The sequence below is a fragment of the Pteropus medius genome, unplaced genomic scaffold (genome assembly GCF_902729225.1).
Source record: "Pteropus medius unplaced genomic scaffold, Ma_sr-lr_union100, whole genome shotgun sequence".
NCBI lineage: Eukaryota > Metazoa > Chordata > Mammalia > Chiroptera > Pteropodidae > Pteropus > Pteropus medius.
The window spans coordinates 35,950-62,581 of NW_024348527.1; the positions used below are offsets into that span (position 1 = coordinate 35,950).

The window sequence follows — 26,632 nt, forward strand, 5'->3', positions numbered from 1 at the left end:
AGCACTTCTGTTTGAAAGAAACTTGCTCCTCCAGCCCCCGCTCTGAAGTCAGACAATTCAGTTCCTCCCTTTATGTCTCTGGCACCTTTCAAGCTGCTGCCTCAGTGCTGGAGCTCAGAGTGAGTGAGTTAGTCAGCAGGTAAGTCCATGTGTGGGCCATTTACAAGGACTCCTGGAACACCAGCGGCCTTCTGTCTTAGCCACAATTTGCACTGGTTTTCACAGCCAGAAGTTGTGGAGACTTCTCTTCCAATCTGAGTGGCCTGGTGTGGGGCTGAGACCTCTCGCTCCTCGAGGGGACCTCTACAGCTGAGATATACCTTCTGACTCTCAAGCACCACATCTGGGTGTTGGACCAGCCTGTTCTGCGTATCCACCGCCCCGACCAGTCTCAGGGTGGCTTCTTCCGCATATCCTTAGTTACAGGACTTCTGTTCAGCTAGACTTCAGGTGATTCTCAATGATGGTTGTTCCACAGTTTAGTTGTAGTTTTGATGTGGTCATGAGAGGAAGCCAGCACAGCATCTACCTACTCCATCTTGACTGGAAGCCCAAGTGACAGATGGTTTAAATTTTAGGAGTTGCACAGGGTAAAATATTTACCAATTACTTTTCCAAATACTGCCTTTTTAATAGAAATTTTTTCTACTATAAAAAGAGTCAAGATGTCTGTTAGTATGGCTAGTAAATTTTCTCCAAAAGCTGATAAAAATAGAAGTTTAGAGCTTTTAAAGGACAAATACTTACAAATTTCCTCTTTCTTCTCCTAAGAACACGTGTAACTTTTGTGATTTCAATCTGCAATGACAGACAAAATTTATAAGTACAGTGACATGAGAAAGAACCCCTTTAAAAAAAAAAAAAAAAAAAACTCAAGTACTGTTTCACATTACCTGGGCACTGTAGCTCATAATGAGCCAGATACCAAAGGAAAAAACAAGAAATGACTATATATGAGTGTCTAACTAGAAGTAGTGATATTAGAATCCCAGAAAAGTAACCGAGCCTGACTCTAAGAAATAGTACTCCAAACTCTATCAGAAAATGGCAAGATTAAAAAATAGGCAGAGAAACTAATAGACATTTTTTCCAAAGAAGACATAAAAATGGCCAACAGGCTCATGAAAAGGTGCTCAACATCATTAATCATCAGAAAAATGCAAATCAAAATCACAATGAGGTATCACCTCACATCTGTTAGAATGGCTACTATCAAAAAGACAAGAAATAAGTGTTGGCGAGAAAGTGGAGAAAAGGGAACGCTTGTACACTGTTGGCGGGAATGTAAATTGATGTAGCCACTATGGAAAACCGTATAGAGGTTCCTCAAAATACTAAAAATAGATCTACTATATGATTCAGCAATCTCACTTCTGGGTATATAGCCAAAGGAAATGAAAATGGGACATCGAAATGATAAATGGACCCCATGCTCACTGCAGCATTTATTCACAGTAGCCAAGATATGTAAAAAACCGAAGTGTCTTCCAACATATGAATGGATAAAGATGTGGTATACATATACAATGGAACATTATTCAGCCATGAGAAAGAAGGAAATCCTGCCACTTGCGACAGCATGGACAGAGCTTGAGCGCATTATGCTTAGTGAGATAAGCCAGACAGAGAAAGAGAAATATTGCATAATATCACATGTGGAATTTTAAAAAGCCGAAGGCATAAAAACAGTAGAATGGTGGTGACCAGGGGTGGGGTAATGTGAGAATTGGGGAGATTATTGTTAAAGGATACAATTTTGCAACTAGAAGATGAGTAAGTTATGAAGATCTAATATACAGTATAGTAATTACAATCAATAATACTGCGTCACATACTTCAAAATTGCTAAGAGTCTGGATCTTAAATGTCCTCACCACTAAATACAAATGTGTGACATGATGGAGGTGTTAGCTAAAGCTATGGTGGTAATCATATTACAGTATGTAAATCTATCAAATTAACATGGTGTATACCTTAAACTTCTACAATGTTGTATGTAAATTTTATCTGAATTAAAAAAAAAAGAAAATACAAGAGGCAGGGGTCATGTTCTTAATGGTTTTACCTGTACCTCTTATTCCATCCCCCCACCTCCCCCAGTCAGGATAGGAGCCGAGCTCAGAGAAAGGGAAAAAGTATGACCACAGGAAACTAGTCAATCGGTCTATCCAGGCACTCTCAGCCCCAAATGCTGCAGTCACCTATTTTCCTATCGAAATGAAAAACGAATAATTTCCTTTAAGTAATGCAAGGCTCTATCCAAATTCAAATACGGCACTGGTCTAGGTAGAATCCTAGAGATATTTTCATTCTCTCTCAAGGAATATACTGCTTAGTTTTGTGATGATCTTCAAAATATATACACCACGAAGGTTAAGCAGTCAGTTTACAATCAAGGGGTAACATATTTTGAACAATGCAGGAGAAAACTACTTAACATCTGAATACTCAGAACAGTAAAATAAGGCCCTTCAACAATTTCATATTGCTTACTTATATTTCAACATCACTAGGGTGTCCTGGGCATGATATTATGATTCTGAAGAAGAACCGAGCTTTTATTTCTATTCAGTTGTACTCAGTACCACTTGCATATGATTATGAGAATAACCCTTCAATTTTTTAAAATCTATATACCTCAATGGAAGTCGTAAAACAAACATCCATGTAACTAATCACCACACAACTCGCTGGTATTACTAAGAAGTCAATTTTCTCCTTTGCTACCATTATAAGGATGAAGGAAAGAATGATTTATACCTAGGCCTATTACTGAGTATGCCTTTTGTTTCTGTTTAACAGAACTACTTTCAAGTTCAAGTTAATATTCACAATCTACTTTTGGGGAGGAGGTGCTAGCGATAGTATCAGTACATGTATGAACAAAAATGGTTAAGACTACTTATAAACTGAAAGCATGATATTTAACATTTTGTTCTTACCCCAGAGGGCTAACTAACGTTTGATATTAACACAAAGAGGAGAAAACAGTATATACAGTCACATGCCATATAATGATATTGCGGTCAACAATGGACTGCATATACGACAGTGGTCCCATAAGATTATAATGGAGCTGAAAAATTCCCATCACCTAGTGACATTGCAACACTGACATCATAGTGCAATGCATTATTCAAATGTTTATGGTGATGTTGGTTTAAATAAACCTACTGCACTGCCAGTCGTATAAAAGTATAGCACATACAATTATGTACAGTACATAATACTTGATAATAAATGACTGCTATTGGTTTATGTATTTTCTATACTATACTTTTAATCATTAGAGTATACTCTTTCTACTTATATGTATTTTTTAAAGTTTGCTGTAAAACAGTATGCTGTATTATGCCAGCAGCAGCCTCATACATCTTGTGTTTACGTCATTTTCTTGCATCATTTTCTCTTGTGCTTGATTTAATTTTGTGTTATTTTGTACAGTAACAGGCTGTACAGGCTTGTAGCCTAGAAGCAATAGGCTATGTCACATGGCCTAGGTGTGTAGTAAGTCAAACCACCTAGGTTTGTGTAAATTCACTCTACGATCCCACAATGACAAAATCGCCTAGCGACAGAATGTATCTTCATCATTTAGTGACACATGACTGTACATATTAAAATAAAGTCCAAATAGCTCACAAAGAGAATGTTGGGGGGGGATGTAATATTTCTATACACAAATATATGTATTTCCCTGACAGAATGAGTCAGGTAACTGATAAACGACAACAACAACAACAGAAAACCTTCTATAAAATCATTTAAAGACCTACAGATGGTAGGATGGGGGTTTAGGGATACAAAATATCTACTAGTTTAATTTGGAAAATAATTTCATCAGTAAATGTTTGCAAAGGATAGTTAATACTTTGGAGAGAGAAGCTGGAGAGGATAATCAAGTGTCAGAGAATTCTCTCAGCTGGATGAGAACCCCAGCTTCAACCTTCTACTCATTTCCAGTCTCATAGCTCTTAATCAACTGGGAAAGATGAAACAACTTAGAGGTTCTTTAATATAAAAGAGACAATTTTTCTCTGTGCCTATAACCTTAAAGGACATTTTCTTCACCATAAAAAAAGAACTAAACAAAACAAACAAACTCATAGATAGAGAATATTTTCATGGTTGCTAGGTGGTTGAAAGGATGGGTGCAAAAGGTGAAGAATAGTCATGGGAATGTAAAGTATAGAATAAGGAATATAGTCAATAATATTGCAATAACTATGTATAGTGTCAGATGGGTACCAGATTTATCAGAAGATCACTTCGTAAGGTGAAACTAATATAATATAGTATACCAACTGTTATTGAAAAATTAAAAATATATATATTAAAAAAAGAAACCATCAGCTGCCCAGTAGATAGATAAAAGGGAATCAAAACCCATTTTCCAATCTACCTGATTAAGTTTTTCTACACAACGAAAAACTGATGCTACACTTGCTTTTCTTCTAGCCTCCCCCCTAACCAAACAGCATCCTCCTCTTAAAGGCATTCTATTCAAATAAATTGAAGAAATACTTTAACATAAAAGAAAAAAAGCAGATTATCACCATGCAGGACCTATTTACAATTAATGGGGAAGAGAGATGATTTTGCTAAAATTATAATGCAACTTTTCATATACTTTTAACTTTCATGTATGTACAACTTTTTGTAACATAAGAAAGTTGGAAATCCTTGGCATAGCACAGTTTTAACAGACTGAAGCATATAACATCGTCTGTTTCTACTTAACAATTACCTGGTGGCATGAAGAGATAATATAGCATATAGAGTTTATCACCTTTCAATTAGGGAATGAGGCAGCACTGGAAAACCTTACTCACTGAATACAAGGAAGCAAAACAGTGTCCCTGTAGCTAACAGCAGAGTGATTAGAGGAAAAAGCGATACAAATCCAAGGCAGTGTTGTTCAACTTCAGACATACCTCATATTTTGAAACAAAGTTAAAAAACAAACCATTAATATGCTTAGTTTTTGCCCTCTTTGCAAATAACTTAGACTGTTAATCAATATTTTGAAAACATTCTTCTAGAAGTAAAGCCAGTACTGAACTTGTGAAAGCGTTTGTTGGAAAAGTTTCAAGCATAATGAATCTCCCTCCTGTACTTAATGTCTCAAGGACTGATCTTAATAAGTTAAAAAAAAAAAGGAATGTTTTAGAAAAGAATAGAAAATATTAACAAAATCCTAAGCACTTAAGTGTTCAAATCTAAAAGTAAATTCTGGCGAGTCCCTTATAAAACAAGTCCCTAAGCAATAGTCTTTTACAGGTCTTGTTTTAGATAAATATATATGTCATGTATTGGCAAGTATTGACTAGTGGATGAAAACTGCCACACTTGAATATAGTTAAAAGGTTATAAATGTTGAAATCAAGAAATAAGGTACAAAACAGTATGTGTGACTCCATGATATACACATATATTCAAGTAGGTGCATGTTCATTGGAAAGCAAAATATGCAACAAATATTAATGCTATTTATAGCTGTGTGGTAGAATTAGACTAATTTTATGCATTTTTATATTTTTCTATTCTTTGTATTGATTTAGTATCTTCCAAATTTTCCATGAACAAAAATTGTTTACTTAAAAATAATTTTTAAAAATTACATAGGGACAAGAAATTGACTTATTTAAACAGGTCTGCATGACTGTCATAATCCAGTCAAAGCACCTACTGAAGGCTACTGCTCAGAATTTAAGCTAGAACAGAATTTTTTCTTTTCCCCTTAACAATATACATGTATAAGTGGTCCTGAAGACTTAAATGGTCATAACATTATGGGTCACTTGATTCATAAACATTAAAATATATTAAAGAAATGTTATAACCTAAGTAAAACCACTCATTATCTACTGTGCATAGTATAGAGTACGGAGATAATTCCAGACTGTCATAGACTAGAATGTTGCTTAATGGAAAAGTTAGGTAACCTAAAACAAAAAGTGTTTTTAAAGCAGTTATGATATCTTGATAAAACTGTTTTTAAAAAATTCAAATATTATGAAATATAAAATACAAAGTGAAAGTTTCTTTTTTATTCAATCCTCTAGAAATAATAGCTTTTAAGAATTTGATAAATACCCTTGGGGACTGACTGACCGACCGACTTACTTACTTACTTACTTACTTACTTACTTACTTATTTATTTATTTATTTTATCAGTTTCGAGGATACAGTACATTGGTCAGACATTTATATAGTTGTCACTTCTTTTTTTTAAAGCATATTCTAATACATGCAATTTTTAAGCAAAAATTGAATGATACTATCCATACAGGTTTGCAGCTTCCTTTTTTTAAAAAAAATGACTCTAACAGGTCTCCATGCCAGAACACATAGATCTAATACTTTTTAACAGTTCTATAGTATTCCATTTTATGACCGTATCAAAATTAAGTCTAACCAATCTTTCCTATTGACGGACATTATGGATTTTTCTAATTCTCATCATTAGAAATGCAGCAATGAACATCCTTACCAATATATTTATGCCAGCCTTCTCTAGGATACATTACTAGCAAAATTGCTAGGTCAAAAGGGTATGACCACTTTAGATTTTAGTCTACTAAAATTGCCCTCCAGGTCTAGAAGCAGAGACAGCCTAGTTGCAATGATCATACCCAGCATCCAGATCTTGGGTTTCCAATTACCATTCTCCAATAAAAGGAACCAAAGCTCTTTGTAGAAGTAGATGATTCCAGAGCCAGAGCAGGAAAAGGTGCAAGTTGTGCCTGGTATATTCCCGGTGCCAGAAAGTAAGAAAATGCTTTAAAAAAAAAAAATGGGGACGTGTCAAAAAGACACAGGGGCCAACCCAAAAGAGCTCCCATTCATCAATGCTGAAGCAATTTGAATAAAATAAATCATAATATTAGGTTATAACCCCAAAAATAAAATATCCATGAGTCCATACCAATACAAATGATTGGTTAAATAAATGAGGTAGAAGGAACCAATCTTCCTTACAGAAAAATTCTAATTAATAAATGGGGAAGGAATAAAGGCAATAGAATATCTCCATTAGAACACCACAGTAATAATTGGTGCAGGCAAAATTCATCAGTGGATGCTAACACTAGTGAGTAAAAGTTTAAAGCTGAACTGGATATATGCATGGTCTCAAAGTATCTCCTCCCAATATGTATTATCACCAATAATATAGAATAAGAATTAATATGTATTAATTGCAAAGAGAAAAATTGTAACTTCACTGTAGTAAAACACAGCTGACACCACCTTAACCAGACGATCAAGGTTATCATCACCAGTAATAGGGCACATGATGTACCTCGAGACATGACACATGGAGAATGATACAACTTTGCTTCTGTGGTATTCTTGCTCAAATTGCACAATTTCAATCAAACCATGAAAAAATATTAGATAAATCCAAATTTGGGACACTCTACAAAGTAACTGACCACTATCCTTCAAAGTTGTCAAGGTCATAAAAGGCAAAGGCTGAGAAACTGTCACAGATTGGAGAAGACCAAAGAGACATGACAAATAAATGTAATGTGGGATCCTGAATTGGATCCAGAAACAGAAAAAAGATGTTAGTAGAAATACTGATGAAATGTGAATAAAGTCTGTAATTTAGTTAAAATTATAGTATTGTACCAATGTTAATTTCTTAGTTTTGGTAATTGTATTAAAACATAATTATGTAAGATGCATAACATTAGGGGAAGCTAGGAGAAAGGTCCATGGAAATGTAGTATTTTTGCAACTCTTCTGTAAAAATCTAAAATTTATTTCCAAAGAAAATTTTAAAGCCCTCTAGAAAAGAATATACCATTTCACATTCCCACCAGGAGTGTCCATTTCCCCACATCCCCTCAAACACTGGGCTGAACTCTGTTTGATAGGTATGAAAAACACTGTTTTAATTTGTTATTTTTCAATCGACATGAAAATATTTCACTATATCTGAATTTCTTATAAGAGTGACTTGTTTAAGTCCTTTGATTATTTTTTCTCTTGGTTATTAATTTTTCCTTACTGATTAACATTAAGAAAAGAAGCCCTTTGCCTGATGTAATATAAATATTTTTTCCCAGAATAGCTTTTCTCTTTGTTTTAGGTGCTTTGAGCCAAATACTGGCTTTTAAGTTTTAAGTAATAAAATGTATCAACAGTCTCCTTTGTAGCTTCGGGGTCATTTTCCCACTTCAAGATTACAGTAAGTATCCCCTCATATTTCATTTTTAAAAGTGTGATTACCAAGTCTAGGATAGGATAGATCTTTTTAGGGTGTGTGTAGGAGAGTGGGGCTGGGAAAAGAGGGTCTTAATACACAAAATTACTTTCCAGAAAGGCTGTACCTCTTTATACTCCCATCAGCAGCACCGAATATTTTACTATAAAATAACTTTATTAATAGAAAAAAAGCATCTACCTTATCTGTATTGCACTCAAAAGAACCACTTATTACCTTAAAAAGCTCCCATTCACAGAGTCTCTGAGTTTCTCTTGCTTCAGACAATTTATTCATGCCCTTCTTTCTACCCAGTATTCTGCTCAAAAGCCACCTTTTCTGGGATACCTTCATAAATACCCCGAGCTAAAATTTCTAGCCTTCTTTTGAACTTCTATAGCTCTTCTCTAATAGCTCTAAAACTGAATTATATTACCTTGTATTATTTATTAATTTATCTTAATCACTGACATTAAGTGTAAGCTCATTCAAGGCAAGGACTGTTTCTTATTATCTCTATATCCCACCATGGCTTGGAAATAGCATCGGATATTTGTTAGAATGGGTAATAGAAATAAACTAACACTTGTCAGAGAATACAGCTGGTTAAGTCATTTTCCTTCACAATATCAGCCTTCATTTCATTTGTTGGTAACAATTTTTAAGCTAGAAATTTTTTTATTTTATCATCTTTACCAGATAGTTTGGAAAAGTACTTAGAACTAAAAGCTACCATTATATTTTAGAATGATGATAATCAATTTTAGCCAAACAGAAAGTCCTTGATTCTACTCATAATACAAAGCTATTTTCATTGCTAGAAGAACATATAAATTGCATATCCATGACAACAGTGGATATTTTTTATTCATAGTAAAATCTGCAGTATTCTGGGGGTAATTAATACTATACCCATTGCTTTTACCCAAGCTCAAAGACAGAGATAGTCTGAATGCCAAGAGAAATACTCCAACTTCTAGCTAAGAATTCTGTTATCATCCATTTTGTTATATAACTTCTCCCCCTATAATTAGTATTATAAACACACACACACACACACACACACACACACACACACACACACACACACACACACACACACACACACACACACACACACATGTTTGTGAACCTCAAGAAGGAATATATCTGCCAAAAAGGATTCTTCATGGTTAACTGGCCCCAAATTCATAAACGTAGTTTAGCAGCCATTGCAGGCAGAAGCATCTCATGCACTCTGCATTTCAGGGGAAAGCCACAAACTAAGCAGCCAGCCTGCTACACTGCGATCCTGCCTTTTGAGTCAACCCTTATAAGGGAGCTCCTAGCACTGTCTTTTGACCAATATGACTGAGAATTGCCCTGTCCAATCAGAACTGCACAGCTATATCCTCATTTGCATGTATATTGACAAATCGGAGGAGCTCCATAACAATCAATCACTAGGCATGAAGCCAGCCAATCAGGACAGTGCTATTTGGACCAATCAAACTGTACAAATTTGGATTCTGCATTTGCATAAAAATGGATTCATCAGGAAACCAGGGCAGAAACTTTGTCTATACAAGGCAGCCTCCCTTTTGTCTTCTCGATGGAGCACACTTTCAGTTTCCACCAGAAGATGGGTTTTCTCAGTTTGTAAACCATTCATCTGAATAAAGTTTCTCTTCTTTCTGCAATCCAGAATGGGAATTACTACTAGCATTAGATTGGTGGCGGCAACCTTTTATTGATAAGTTTTACTAAAGTATGGCAAATTATATACATATACATACATATACATATATACACGCTCATATATGTAAATTGTAGGTGTATAAAAATAAAAATACCTAACCTACAATGTAAGTACCAGATTTCACCTGGGGCAGGAAGATAAACTACAAGCAAATTAATTCCGCTCCTTACTTATACAATTGTAGGCTTTCAGAGCTAAAATAGGCTCTAAAATGACTAGTGAACTAGTCTCTAAAAAGAAACTCTTCTCCCTCTCCCCTACAAATGGCTATAGGAGCTAAAATAGTGTCTACTTTCTAGAACATTAGAAAAGCATCTTATGTTCTTCCTTATATGATAAAATTAAGAATTTCTTTCTAATTAGCATTGATTAGTTTTATTCTTAAGATGAATGTCAGAATATTAGAAAACGATAAAAAAGTACACTATTCCTATCCTTTTGGTTATCTAGGATTAAATTAACAACAGTATCAAGAGATTAAAAAACACTTTCTCTTTAAAAACTCTCAATATTTCTGTCGCATTTAAATAAGACAAAGTCACAAACATCGATAAATCCTATTTGTAATGTCTGCCTAAGATAAGACATAGCTTGACTATTATGAAACAACTACTGGGGAAGGGAGGAGTTTGAATAGGGGAAAATTGCTGTCACACTGGTAATTCTTGAATCAGAACCAACAATCTTACAATACTGATTTTTAAGTATTTTGGACAAATAGATTGCATAATATCAAGCACTGGACTTACCAAATCTCTTCCTTTCAAGCTTATTCAAGAAGTATGTTGATACATGGATGGTTCTGAATTTACAAGACTTTCATTAAAATACGACAGGCATGAACAACACTTGAAAAAAAGCACTTGTTACTCTACGTGATCTTGACCAGAAATACTGTTGTGTGAACAATCAAAACTTTCAGAAATTCTGTGCAATTTTTGACAAAAGTTATATTTTGTTTTTAAAGAATACAAAATATGAGTCTTAATAAATGTATGCACAGAAAGGACTAACATAATGAACAATAAGCATCCATGGAGCAATAATTTTAGGAGAAAAAAATCAGCACTTTCCCCTATATTAAAGCTAAGATTGATAAAGGAAAAATGTATTTTTAGAAACACAGATTCTTATAGCTAAAATATGGCCTGTTTTGATATTTCTTATAGTATATGGGGCCACCAGTTCCTTGTAGTACTACTGTTTATAATATTATATTTCCACTTTCATTTCTGCCAGGAATAATATTTATTTACTAAAACAGGCAACAATGTACTGGGGTTTCATCAAAAGTAGTGACAATTAAGAATAAAGAAATTACTCAGTGCTGTCAAATGCATACAAAAAACATTTTATATACTGTTGACAGAAGTGTACACTGATACAAGCTTTACAGAAAGCAATTTGGCAATATGCATCAAGAGGCCTTAAGTCATACTTCATAACCTAGTAATTTCACTTTCTACTTCTAGGAATATCCTAAGGAAATAATCAGAGATACACACACAAAAATGTAGACAATAGTCATCACTGTGATATAAATAACAGAAAAACTAGAAATAACTTTAAGTGCCCAAAAGAAACTGGTAAAATAATAATGTATCCACATAATTAAATACTACAGTCATCAAATGTAGCACTGTCAAAGAATATTTAAGGATGTGAGAAAATGTTCAAAATATATGAAGTGAAATTAGTTTAAGCTGAAAGTTAAAGCTCAATAGCAGGTTACTCAAATATATGCAGGCTACAAGCCAAAATGTTCATCTCTGGGTTGTAGAATTATAGGTGATCTTTAGTTTTCTCTTTATATTTTTCTTAAATTGTCTAAAACTTCTACAGGGAATATGTTACTTTTATCATTTAATAAATGAATAGAAAATATCGCAGAAGTCTTTCAATTAACTCTAGTGTGTGTATGCGTATGTTGATAAGTGACAATGCTTGGCTCTACTCGAGTGGCAAAGTAATACCATAAAAGGAGCCACAAGTTGAGTTCAACTGCTATGGAAAGAAGACTGGACACTTCTGCTTTTAAACTAAAAGAAAAATAAACATTTTTTGCTCATGTACTATAATTTATGAAGCTAAATAAAATGAAGTTTATTTTTTCTTACCATAACCACAATGTTAAATGTTTCCTGAAAGCTAAGTGTCCTTGCGGTCCCCTATGTCAAACTGTGACTAACAAAAATGGACTATTACTAGCAAGTCATTAGACAATACCAAACAGCCAGCCAATCATGAGGAGTTCTGCATAGACGGAAAGATAATTTAAAGCCCAGAGTTTTACTTGCTTATCCTATTAAACAGGAACTCAAATGCTAGATGATATCTGAATAAGATCTAACAGGTACCATATGTCATACTTGTACTTTTTTGTTCCAAACAGAAAATGTTTCTCAGCTGACCAGAATCAGCCCCCTTGGGGAAAGTGAGGCCTGCCACCGGAAAAGGTATCAGAAGCCAAAAGGCTTCTTTGCTTTCCATTTGGGAGATGAGAGACGGATTATGAAGGGAGGGGATTTCAGAAATTAGTTCTCCATCAGTACCCTCTTGTTTACAACCTGAATTCTGGACCAACTACTCAAACTTCAGAAGATATCGTCTTACCTAAAACCATCTTGCTTCAGACATTACAATCAACTGTGAGATCACATTACAAATGTGTATGAGCTAACTTCTAAAAGAAGAAGGAGACTGAAAAGGCTGAATCATTTTCTTTCCCTCAAAGTTTTCATTTCAAAACGTTTTGGGCAACAGATCATTAAGTAATCTCACTTTCTATAAGGTCTACACAGCTTCGAATGTGTCCTCTAATAACCTCAGGGCCTACCAACACAGAGTTCACGACACTAACAATTATAAAAATTATATAGCTACTACACATAGAATTCCACTGCAATATACAGTACTACGAAGAAAATTAATATTTTTACTTCAAAGTAAAGGGAAATCTATCTGTGGCTGCTGGTTAACTCACTTGGATTGAGCCAATGCTTTTGAAGCTAGGTCCACAATTTCGATCCCTGTATGAGTTGGTTAAAATGAGAGTGATCATTTTCACAGCTTGCCAAGGTCTATCCCCTGATTTACACCTATTGTCCCAGCATAAGTATTATCAGAGTCCCCTCACAAGAACTTTTTTTTTTTGTGAACATCTCTAGTGTTAACTCAACTCCTGGTCCCATTAGAGAACAAGGTAAGAAATGGGTGGCTATACCAGCAGAAGCCAACCCATTGTGTCATACAAATGTGGATAGAGTAAATGAAAGTAACAACCCCAGCTATTATACATACACATATAATTTGCTACATACATACACACACACACACATACTACCTAATTCCACTTCCAATATCAAATTATGACAAGCTTGAACAGTTTATGTACAACTGAATATCCAACTTCTAAAACCTAGATTATAACCTTAACTGATAACTTCAAACTGAAGTCAATTCCTCATCTTACACAACACACACTTGTATTTTGGGTACATAAAAGATAAATCAGATCCACCATAAGAAAGCATGTCCATGTATAGGTTTTTGATTTGTATGACTTTTAACTCATTTCCTGTTTAGGGGGAAAAAAAAAAGTGCAGCTCATTGCCAGCATTAATTTTACATAAATATGCTCTTTGAGGCTGAAACAAATCTGACTTGTTTTCCATGTGAAAATATAAAAACTGTTCTTGGAGCTATTTCTAGACAGAATCTGTCTTTAATCCTAAATGTATACATAAATCAAATTCATCAAATGAATCTTTGGCTAACAACTGTTGGAGAACGATGTTAACATCACGTGCAGGAATGCTGTTTTCTACGATTTGACATTTTCAGCAATCGAGAATTACTGTATTTTGTAAATGGAAATATCACTACTAAAAAAGAAATGCTATAAATAGAATCAGACCATTTGTTTCCAAAGATTATTGATATACTAGAGCGATGCTAAAATAATAATAAAAGTGAGATATCTCGCTTTTATGTGAGTTATCTCGGGGTAAACACTACAGCCACAAGGGCTGCTGGCAAGTATTCTCAGGGCAAACTGGAAATGGGTTAAAAACTGTAGTCCTATTTAAGAAGTTGTATTTACCCTTTAACCAACTTTGAAGGTCAGAGAAAAAAACATGACTAAGTTAACTTAAGCCATCAAAAAAAAAAATCTAGCCTTACAGAGAAATACATATTTTACTTTTTTAGTCATTTTTCTTTTTTGGAGGATACTGTAACTTATAACTTCTCATCTATGATTTTCTGGTAAATATGGGTTAGCAACTCTAAGAGTTGTGTATCAAGTGATATATTTAATTTCCAATCAGTGATAAAAGAATAAAGCAAACCAGAGTTTTGGGGCTAACCTAGATGCTATAAGCTTAAGGAATTTTTCTCATATTTATAAGTTATGGCTCTTGGAATATTCTGTGCCTATTACAGTTTACTGAGAAAGATGTTATTGAACTTGGCCCCGTCAGGAAACAAAAAAGACCACAGATTAACAGGATAAGATGTTATGCTTCATGGAAGGCGAAAGAGGTGGTCAATGAAGCTTGAGCATAACACAATGCCCCGCTGAGAGGCAGTCTCCAGTGGTAGTTAGGAGCCAATATTTGGAGCCAGATGGCCTGGGTCCAATTCCTGACTATGCCATGTCCTACAGTTGGGTGACCCCAGTCAGACAAGTTATTTAACCTCTTTGCCTCATTGACCACAACTCTAAAGTGGAGAGAATAATAATACTACCTACAGAGACTGTTGTGAGGCTTAAATAAGTTGCTCTCACAACTCCAGCCATAATAAACAACTTTTAGTTTCTCAAAAGCACCAAATTTAATCTCTCACCTCTGCAACTGGCACATGCTTTCCTCTCTGCCAAGAACATCCTCTTCTCCCTTTCCCTGGCTTCTTTTAGGTCTCACTTTAAATGACACTTCTAAAAACCCTTCCTTGACCTTTCCATGTTATGTCAGGTGCCTCTGCTATTTTCTCTCCAAGCATCCATATAATACAGCACTTCAACTTGTTCGAGTTTCTGTTCACCTGCTGGGTTATAAGCCCCTAAACAAGTATAGTGGTGATCAGGTCACATCAGGGCAGATGTGACCTGATCACCACTATAATCCCCAGAACCTAGCACAGCACAGGTACACAGTAGGTACTTACTAAATAATTCTTGAATGAACACAGAATGAAATAACGAGTCATACTAAGGAGAAAGGAAACCAAAGAATGACTTCTGAGTTAAATATTTCACTGTAGGTAGAAATTTATGCCTCTTCATATCTGAGCTATATAGGAGTGCTTCCTCTCATAGATTGAGAAGCTTGAAATTAAAGACAAGAAGTGCCATATTCTGACAGAGTAAAATCATTACACCCATTTTGAGTAGAAATTGTGACTTCATAGCAGAGCGAATAGCAGTCTGGCCAATGTGTTCGCACTTATTCATGTCTCATATTCAAAAGCTTTTATTTAAGGGTATCAGAGCAAAACTGCATAGCTAGTATAGCTAAATGAAACCCACAGTGCCATTGGCACAGGTAGGGAGAAGAAAAGGAAGGTGAGACCATGAACACAGAAGAGCATAAAAGGAAAAGAAGTGAAAGTATTTGGTACGTTGGAGAGAGTAGTCCAGCAACATCAGCTGCTTGTCTATAAAGTACCACAGGGTGGCACCAGTGCCCCTAGTTATCCCATACAGATAAGGAACCAGGAGACAGAGCTATCTTGCAGAGTTTAGGTTGAATACTCAGAAGTCTATTTTAAATATAATGATGGGCAGGTGCAATTTGCTGGAGTTCAAGTTCTCTGCATACGTCGTTGACATGGGCATAGGTCTTAAAGACGTTGTGTTTATCTGAGCCACCTGGAAGGTGAATTTGTCAACATTTTTGCATGGCCAACATGTTTCAGAGTCAGTTCACCATTCTAACATGCAGAAATTCTCAGTAGAGTGAGAGGCCAGGGATTTTCTAGAAAGCTTTTTCAAACTATTAGGTTGAACCATATAAAATCGCCAATATTCAAAAATCTGTTAACATACAAAAACCAATAATTTCAAATGGTTCAACTTAATACATACATGTTTAGAATCACTGACTTATTGAGCCACCGTTACTAATAAGAGTATGTCATATTTCTCAGGTTTGTCAGGGGGAAAAAGGTTGAGAACACATGTACAGTTCTGGCCTTAAGTCATGAAGAATTAACTAAGCAAACAAATGGAAACAATAAAATATCTAAGGATAGGGAATAGATTAAATTATAACTACATTAAAAATAGTTGAAATGGGGAAAAATTCACAAAACAGTAAATGTCATTTCAAGTATAAAAAAGCAAATTACAAAACAGTATATTAAACACATTTGAAACCTGTCTTTTATGAAAATTCAAATAGTTTTTGGAGAATGGATTTATATTCTCCATAGAAAAAAATATAGAAGGATCTACATTAAAAATTTCCATAGTTGTCTCAGGGTAAGAGGATCACCTGCACTTTGTTTTGTCTTTTTATCTGCACGTATTTTCTAAAATAAAAATGTATAACAGTTTTGGATCCTGGAATAGGAAAAAAAAAGATTTTGGTAGGAAAAAAATAGAGAAATCCAAATAAATTCTATAGTTTAATTAAAAGTATTGCACCAATGTTATGTTATATAAAATGTTAACACCGAGGAAGCTAGGTTAAGATATATAGGACAACTGGACAGTCTTTACAAATTTGCTGTAAGTCTTCAAATTCTTTCAAAATGAAACATTTATTTTAAAAAGTAGGCCATGAATTAAGATCATACTTTAAAAATCTAGAAAAATCCATTTGGTCGAGAGTCCTACATGTAAACAAGTATATGTTGTAATAAAACTTCTTTGGTAGTAAATCACTATGCATGCTAGCATGACAACAGAAAATTGTAAAGACTATTACATAATATGGCCTTTCTGAAATGAAAGCAATGCCTATCCCCCATTGGGCATAGACTCACTGCAGCAGAAAAAAATGGTTAAGTTTCTATTTTCTTTGGGTTTGTAAACATTATTGCTGAAGACTAACTACCAAAATAACAGGAAAGAATTAAAAATAAGGATAGCTAGTAACAACCCTTTTCCTTTGCAGTATATTTTTTTAAAATCTAGTTTCCCAAATCCTGGGCAGTTGTAAGTAAACGCACATGCATTTGTTTAAGAAATATTCAGTAAGCATTTATTATGCCCCATACTTGTGGAGCTTACTCTTCGATGGGTAACATTTCAAGTAGACATCAGACTAACACAAAGAGCAGACACATAGGTAGAATAGGAAAAGGGGGTCACCCATGAGGCAACCCTGAACCCTATAAGTCCAACCAGACAAGTATATACTTCTTAGAAAGCCAAAGATAATAGCTACCTTCTGGGATTATCCGGTTATACCTATTACTGCTTAGGTATCAGCTAGCTTGCCTAAACATGGATTTTTTTTAAAAAATTCCTTCGACTACAGGGACAAGGAAAAGCATGTAGAGCCAAAGAATGAAAAAGGAAGTTCTGAAAAGGGATAAAGGAAAGAAAATTCAGAGCTAAAAAACACAATCAGAAAACTAAAATGACTCGATCAATTTCATCTGTGGACTACTATCAGCTGTTATAAACAATGCTGCCTTCTGATTATACTACTATTCTGGCGTGTGTAAAATTTGGAATAGGTTAGTGCCACTGTGAAACACACCCAATGGAGGTTTTGTTACTTGTAGGTTTCATTACTTAAATATTTTAAATGCCTGACTATAAGGCACTTTTGCATAGGATGAGATCCAAAACAAGAATTTCAAGAACAGATTTAAAGAGAAGTACCAGAGTACTAAAAACTCCAAAGCGGAGCAGGAGTCTTTCTCCCCTCAACGAACTACTGTTTAAGGAAGGGGGACTGTATATTCCCATACAAAGGTCAGCCAAGAAACCTGCTACAGTTTCAAAAGTGTTGATATTTCCTACTAGTAGATATTGCCCATTTATCTCTAAAGCATTTAAGTTCTGCTGCATCTACAATGTAATTTGCCTTTAGTACATTTCTTTGCAGTTATTTCTATGAATATTTAATCTAAAATATATCATTTTTAAACTAGGTTATAGTTCTTTCCTCCTTGAATCATCTGCAACCAATGTGAGCAGCAGTAAAAGAAGGTGGTTTGCTGTCTCAGACATATGGGACAATCTGCTTACTTTTCAAAAGCAAAACCAAGGTCAACACAAAGGAAGTTTTAAAAACAAAGTTTTCTCTTTTTCCATATATCTTGAGGTCTTATAGTTATGTGACAGTGTCTTAAAGTATTATCGAAATGCTTCCAACACCCCCATCTCATGGTTTCCAGGGCTGCTACGCCTGAAAGTAGAAGGGAAAGGCACTGAGGTTTGGCACCTGGTACCAAGCCCAAGCAAACATTCTGATCTTTCAACGACAATAGGGCAGTGCTGGTAAAAGCAAGAAAAAGTTTAAAGAAAGAAAGAAAAAAAAAAAGTCTTGCAATAGCAGGACACAGCCCGAGATCTGGCCAAGTACCAAACTCCATCCTAAAATAATTCTTAATCACTCCTCCCAATGCAAAAGAAATGATCTCATGAGAAAATGTTTTGACCTCAAGAAGAGAATGGATAAATAAATTGACCTTAGTGTTACATTAGCTAGGAATGATATAAAATTAGAGAAATCGACTCTAGGTTGAAAAACAATTCTTTCAACCAAAACGAGCTGCTTCAAAATGAGTAGAATGCATCTCATTAAAATCATTAAAGTAACATATATATGGTTTATAATAATCACAGCTTTGAGAAATACAAGTGGAGCTTTGACTCTATTGCAACTTCCACTAGAGATTGTGATATCATTAAATACTGCAGGGCCTATCACTGTATACAGTAAGTACTCATTTAACATGAGTTGATAGGTTCTGCAACTTTAAACAAAACCCCATTATAAGGAAACCAATGTTATCATAGGCTGATTGATAGAAACAAGAGTTAAGTTCCTCCAGCAAGTCACGATATTATAATGGAAGGACACTGAACTAAATGATGCTATTTGAGGAACTGCTATATACTTAGCTTAAGGAACTCCATAGACTATAACTTGCTTTTTTAAAATTGTCTCTAAAGTACAAACTTAAGTAGAGATTCCTGGTTTTCAAAACTCAAGGTACACTGACTATAGACCTCCTTCTCCTCCTTCAGTAATGCCCTAGTATAGCTTCCACCTCCTCTTTCCTGGCACCAGTGCCTTATGCAACATGACCCTTCAAACAAAAGCAGAAGGGAAGTGGTCAACAGTCTTCTTCAATTGAGGTGAACTACAAACAAGACTGAAAACAAGAACTTTCTCCATAAAGAGGCTTACAAATAAACTACATTTTTAGGGTTCGGGGCTTTTGAGGAAAAGATCAGCTGTCTGAAAATTGTGTTAGAACAAATCTCTCATTTTACCAAAGGTTATCATTGCAATCACAGGCCAATCACTCCACATCAACATTTCATGTAACTAAAGAACAATGGCATACAGGCAGGGTACCGATGAGATAAGACAGGGGTTTGGGGGCTTTCTGAGCACTGGAACGTTCTCCCAAGGGCCGGAGGTGCCACATTTGTAGAGCACTTAATGCTTACTGCAGCTACAAGTGAAGCCCCACTGAGTTAGGATTCAAGACAGCTAGCAGGGCTGGTGCAGGTGGCTTTTTATCCCCACTGAATACTTGGTACTCCCGGGGTTAAGAATCATCCCTCATTCAACTCTACCCACTCAATCCCAAAAGAAATGCTGAAATGTGATGTCGGGGAAACTCCATTTCAAAACAGGAATAAAAAGGAGGTGGGGGATTCACCATGAAGGTTTCTATTTTGCAGTTGTCTCTTCTAAAACTACTTTAAAAGATACCACCTGTAAAGAAGTAAATTCCTTAGGGGATACTTCCTAAAGAAAGCTACTCCCCAACAAACATTTTAATACTCAGCAATCTCTTGGTGGTCAAAAGAGTATTAAAATTAATGTAAATGTATATAAATTACAAACATAAAATGCCCAACCTCCACGCTTGACACTAAAAACAAAATCTAGGTAAAGAAATCTAAAATTTTTGGTTGGAAAATTCCAGTTGTATAACATCCTTACAAATTCAGACATTTTACTTAAAAATCTGTAGCCTGTAACTATATTTGAATGAATATACTATGACATTTCTTTCTATTAGGGGAAATAAACACTACATAGCCTCCCATCTGCAGGTTCCTATAATTCACCAACAGTGAGCCTGAGCCTTGCTTTTTCTAGTTTATGGAAACTACTTGCTCCACAGTAATTCTAACCTACTCCTGTGGAGAACAGCCTAGGCACAGAGAGAATTCCAAATATTTTATATTAAACCATTCTACACTAACCTTGTACATGACCAAATACTGAAGATTTCTGTGGTTCCAAGTGTAAGAATACCATTATCCCTGGTCTATTTTTTCTACTCTATTTGTCTGAAACACATTCATCTGACAATTGTTTATAGCTAGTTCTGCATAGTTCTACCCCTCCATCAAGTTATGATTTGTTAACTATTCTTTTAAGCTACTTCTCAACTTAGTATCTTCAGTGGTCAAGTGGAACATAGAATCTTTTTACTTGGATAAATCCCATGAGATATTAGTGCTACTTCTGTCTTCTGTTTTCAAAGCCACGCCTGAATTTTAAGCTCATTCACCGAGTTCCTGTTTCCTGTTTGAAAGTTTTCAGCTTTCAGTTCATTTGAGAAGCAGAAATGACTAACATGCAGGTGTCCCCCATTTTTCGAAAGTTCGCTTTATGCCACTTCATTTTTACAAAAGATCTACATTAGTACCTGTTTTTGCTAACAAAAAGAAATCCAAAGAGGATTTTTGCTTTTCTGAAAAAGGGTGAAAAGCAAAAACAGTGTTCAGCGTTTGTTTTGCAGTGAGCTCTTACAGTGGCAGCACAGACCCCCCAGTAGTAAGACTGCTCCTTCCCAGAAACTCCACTCAGCATCTCAGCATTAAGCCTTCCTAACTTTGAACTGGATCTGTAAGCATGTGTGCTTTATCTCGATTTATTTTGTACATCTATTAGCAAGATGTGTCCTAAAATAGCTTCTTCATTTTACGCCATTTCAGCTTAGGAAAGGTTTCATAGGAATGCTTTACTTTTGGATATCTGGGAAAACCTGTATTCTGAGCATAATGACTGATAACCATCTCAGCTGTAGCAGCTCTGCCCATTTCTCCAGGTTTTCTTAGATGACTCATCACTTAGGTACCCCAAGTCCTTTGAAACCCTATCATTACTTTTTTATAGTATTAAAATACTTTAAGCAGATATAGAAGGTAATAAGCAGAATACATAAAATAGGTACTTCACCATGCCTTCCACTGAATTAACTTCATAATGTTTTCAACATCTAATAGTCTACTCTCACATGCCCTTCTCATTAATCAAGTGAGAAATAGGGAACCTCTATCCTGACTCCCCGGTAAAACCTGGTAATTTGACAGTATCTTAGATAGAAAAGTCTTCATGCTGAGAAATCAATTCCAAAAAAGCCAAGATGCACGGCACTGGAGAAATGAGATACTGTTTTAATCTCTGTAACAAAAACATGAGCAGCTAAACTGGCCTTCACATTAACACCACTGTCTACATAGTAGACTCTTTTGTAAAATACTGTACTGAATTCATGGGAAATGATTAAAGTATCAAAAGTCTTCAGTGTAAAGTAAGATATTTCACCTCTAAGACCCTCAGCATAAAACTGAAGATTTTATACTGAGCCTTCAGCAGATGTGCTTAATTAATGCTTCTAGACATGAGAGAGCAGAATACATACATACTTGTCCAAATCAAAGCTGGTTCTCCAACACAGTTCTCATAATATCCCATTTTATATACTATAGACTGAGATATCACAAAGATTCACGTTGCTACAGATACCTAGATTTTTTATAAGTTGTAAAAGAATACAAATATGCTCACACCTTTATCGAAAATTAGAGCAGTTGGTTTTTCCTTAAACCAATAAAACTGTTCAAGCCCAGTTTTGAAATCTTCATTAAAACCAAACTCCACCCTCCCCCCAAAAAAAGATTCCTAATGACATTTTAATGCATTGCACTTATACATCATTACTAGTAACTACAATTTAAATAACATGTCCATAGTTAAAATAAGATCAGAACGGAAGTGGTTCGACATTGAGGATTTAAAAATTCCTTGGTCATTTACTTTTGGTGACCATGAATTTTTTCTAAAAGATTATACAGTTTGTCCTAGAAACCAGTTATTTTAACTAGAATAGAATACTATATTTACATGGCACTGTGTTGTTCTTTTCCCACGAAGGTGTCTTTTTCAGAGTTCCCGATCGTGAAAGATGCTCACAATATAGTGTTAAGTTAAATGAAGTAAATTAGAAATTGATATGTGCAGAAAAAATCCATTTTTGTAAAAAGATACTTATATTTGCTCATGTGCATGCACAAATGTATATATGTACATACAAATATCCATACATGTGTGTACACAAATGGGTGTATACCCATGTATACCCAAAGTTGACAAGAGATCTCTCTGGGTACAGGATTACAGTCTTTTTATTCTTCTTTATACTTATATTTTCAGTGTAGAAAATTTAGAAAATACAAATAATACTTTAGCAAAGGGAGAAAATTATTTAAAAAATAACTGTCATGTTTGTTGCTTTCAGTTTTATATCCCATAAATACATGATTTCATGGGGTTTTCAACTTTCTGTCAGACTGTATTTTGCTCATCATGATCATCTTAAGACTCACCCATGTTGTCACAAGTGGCAGTATTTCATCTCTTCTTATAGTTGAGTAATATTCTATTGTATATATGTACATCTTCTTTATCCAATCATCTATCAATGGACACTTTGGTTGTTTCCATGTCCTGGCCACCGTGAATAATGCTGCTATGAACATCAGGGTGCATGTATCTTTGCAGATAAATGTTTTCAGGTTTTTTGGGTAAATATCCAGAAGAGGGACTGTTGGATCATGTGGTTATCAGAGGGAAGGGGGAGAGGTGGGAGGTAGATAGGGGTGAAAGGGGTCAAATATTTGGTGACGGAAGGAAATCTAACTCTGGGTGGTGAACACAATGCAATATATATACAACTTATTGTTGAATGATACACTTGAAACTTATTTGATTTTGTTAGTCAATGTTACCCCAATAATTTTAATTTAAAAAAATAAGTGCTAAATATGAGGCACTACATTTCTAGCAGTGTCATGATATAATGTACAATGAAAGAATTACATTGCAAATATCCTCCAGTGTATGTTTCATATTAACCTGTATAGTTACTAACAAAATAGTAATCATAAATTTAGAAATACACTGTATAATTGCATAGGGCTAAAAGTAAAAGTATCCCTTTTCGGCCGTCCTCTAACACCACTCCCTTTTCCTCTAGAGATAACTACTTGTGGTATCAATTAAACCTTTTTGTATTATCTATATACATAGTAAAGGTCTTTTGTTTTTTTTTAAGCTAAGTGGAATAATGGTATATGGATGGTTCTATAATTCCCTCTCCCGTCCCTCATCCCTTTAACAACATACTTTGGAACTCCTATGTCATTTTAAATATAAGTCAAAAGGGTTTCTTTCCTTTAAAAGCTCTATGGTATTCCACAGAATAGCACATTACTTTTTAAATCATTCCCCTATTGATGGACATTTAGGTTGCTGCCAAGTTTTCATGGTTATGACTTGTTTCAATGCAGTGCAGTCTTATAAATACCTTTATACACGTGTACAGATATTTTCCTAGAATAGTCTCCTAACAGAATTGCTGGGTCTAAATATATGTACATGTAAACATGAGAGGATTCTGATATTCTTTATCAAAAAGTTATACAATTTGCACTCTAACAGCGTATGACAGTGACCATTTCTTTCTAAAAGTGGACATTATTAGCTTTTGCCATTGTATTTGGCAAAAATGGTGTTTTTAAAAAAAAGAGCAGTCAAAATGGAGTCACTTTAGCTAAGCCATGTCACCAAACCAAAACTTAATAACTAACCTAATTGCAGTTTCAGTTTCTCCCAGGAATGGAATTTTAAAGCAATCAGTCTGGAATTTCCTGACCAATACCAGTGAGGTAATCTGTATGATTAAGCCCCTGCCATTCCATTTCCCCCCCAAAAAAGAATATGACCTGGCCTAAAAAGAATCCTTTCTTTTCTTTTACTAATAACACCCTTGCCATACCCTTCTTCTTATAAAAACTTCCCATTTTGTGCAACTCCTTGGAGTACCCTGCTAGTTACTAGGAGAATGTTGCCCGATTCATGAATTACTTACTAAAGCAAACTGGAGCATCAAATTTACTCGGTTGAATTTTGCTCTTTAACAATGGTTTTCATTTCCCTAATTACTAGAGTGAATTTGAGCATCATTTCTTTTTTATTCATCATTTTTATTTTTTTTCTGGGAAGTACCAATTCATAACCCTCTTCCACTTTTTCTAATGGGTGCCTTTTTTCTTATTGATTTGTCAGATCTCTTTGTATATAATAGATATTATATAGAAGCCTTTTAATCTAATGCTATTTGGAACAGTTGATTAGTTCATTGAAAAGGTCAATTAAGGTGAACAATCATAAAAATATGCACATGACAAACATTTCATTTTATCTTCATTTCATTTTATCAGTAGTAAATGTACATCCATTCATCAAACTTTTGATATAGGGCCAAGAGGCCAAAAACCCTTAAACTCTAGGCCCACTATTTGTAAAGAAATTTAAACTGAATTCTTAGACAATGTAGAACTTCGAAGAACTTAAAAGACACTTGCAAAGCACTATGAGTGAAGAATCCTTTTAGATTTTATACAAATCTTTTACTGTTGTCTTATCCTAATTAGATAGTAGTAACTTGCTTTCATCAACTCTTTCCAAAGCACTCAATGTTTTGTATTTAAAATTTTAACCTAATATAACTATCATCCAGCTTCAAAAATTATCCACATGTGCTACACTTGAAGTAAATCTCAGCCCTCATTTCATTTCATCTGTAAATTTTCAGTAAGAACTTCAATCCTTCACTATTCATATTTTATCACATTGCAAAATGTGGAAATAAATTACATATTTACAAAAACAAGAACGACCAGCGTATACAGGTTCAGTAATAAGAGTATCTCTTCTATTGATGGGTACACAAGCATACTGGCATACTGGAAACCAACTTACTAACAGCAAGTGTTCAATGCACAGTGTATTTTGCAAAGTAAATAAAGAGCATCATTTAATGTGGTGAGTCAGTTTAATGGACGTCAATTAAATCTACTGCGTATGTAGAAGTTATTTCACCGTCTGTCTTTGCCTTTTTAACTGTTATGATTGTCATATGCTTTCCAGAAGTTTTTTTTTAATATATGCTTAGATTTTTAAAATATATCCTTAATTTATTTCTGTGTATGATGTGAAGTGGGAATCTATTTCTTTCTAAATGTATAGCCAACTGTCCTAACTCAATTTCCATTTTCAACATCATACACAGGACATTTAAAAGAACTAAAATGTCTATCAACTTCTAAATTACAAAAGGAAGCTGTGTGAGGATAATAAACCAACGGTCTAAGCTCAGCTTGATAGGCTCAAGTTATTATGTATTTAAAAATCACATAGCAAGCAGTTTTGAGAGCAGAGGCAACAGCACTGCCACTATGACTCACAACAGAATCACCAAAGGACATTAGGACTGCATAGGCCTCTTTCTGAATCTCACTAGTTGCCATACCTGTAAATTTACATTCATATTGAAATAGCCCACAGTTAATAACAACAAAATCAACCCAACTCTCCATCCATTTCTTAATGCTGCTCCTGGACCAACACTAGTGGACTTAGTAAAGAAAATGAATACACAATTCCCAACAATTTCCCATGGAAATATAACTAAAAGGTACTAAAAACCAAGGTAAATTTTATTAAATTTCCTTCATAAAATACTCAATAATTTATAAGGTTGTTGTGTTTCCGAGCAAACTTTTTCTATAAAGGACCAGAAACTAAATAGGCTTTTAGGGCCATAAGTTCTCTGTTTCAACTCTGACGTATTTTGAACGCAGCCAGACAATACATAAATGAATGGATGTGGCTGTGTTACAACAGAAGTTTTGTTGTTGTCTTTTCATTTGTTTACAAAAAAAGGTAGGTGGTGGGCAGAATTTGGTCATTGGCAGTTATTTGTCAGCCCTTACCTTACACCAGCGGTCTCCAACCTTTTTGGCACCAAGGACTGGTGCTCCTATCTAATGCCTGATGATCTGAGGTGGAGCTGAGGCAGTGATGCTAGTGCTGGGGAGCGGCTACAAATGCAAATGAAGCTTGGCTTGCTGCCCACTACTCACCTCCTGCTGTGTGGCTCAGTTCCTACTAGGCCAGGATACTGGTCCATGACCCAGTGGTTGGGGGCCCCTGCCTGGCCTTATACCAGTGATTGACCTTTCTCAAATAGGAATCCACTACTCTAGCTGTACACTTATTGGAGCGAATATGGTGACACCGACAGAACAAGTAATCATTTCAGTAACACCTTACAGGAATGCATACTCTCAAAATTAATCACTAAGCTTTCCCTGTTAAGTTCTCATAACATGAGCACATACATT

General features: G+C 35.0%; 1 protein-coding gene across 4 annotated transcripts in view; it reads right to left on the bottom strand.

Annotated features, from left to right (window-relative positions):
- The window catches only part of LOC120616361 (long-chain-fatty-acid--CoA ligase 4-like), a 66,370-nt gene that overhangs the window by 35,163 nt on the left and 4,575 nt on the right, over positions 1–26,632 (bottom strand). For 3 of the 4 annotated variants that reach the window (XM_039879686.1, XM_039879689.1, XM_039879687.1), the window contains exon 2: positions 748–798. The exons of the other annotated variant lie outside the window; for it this stretch is intronic. The gene's annotated coding sequence lies outside the window, so the exon portion shown is untranslated. The remainder of the gene's footprint in view (positions 1–747; positions 799–26,632) is intronic. 4 annotated transcript variants of the gene reach the window in all.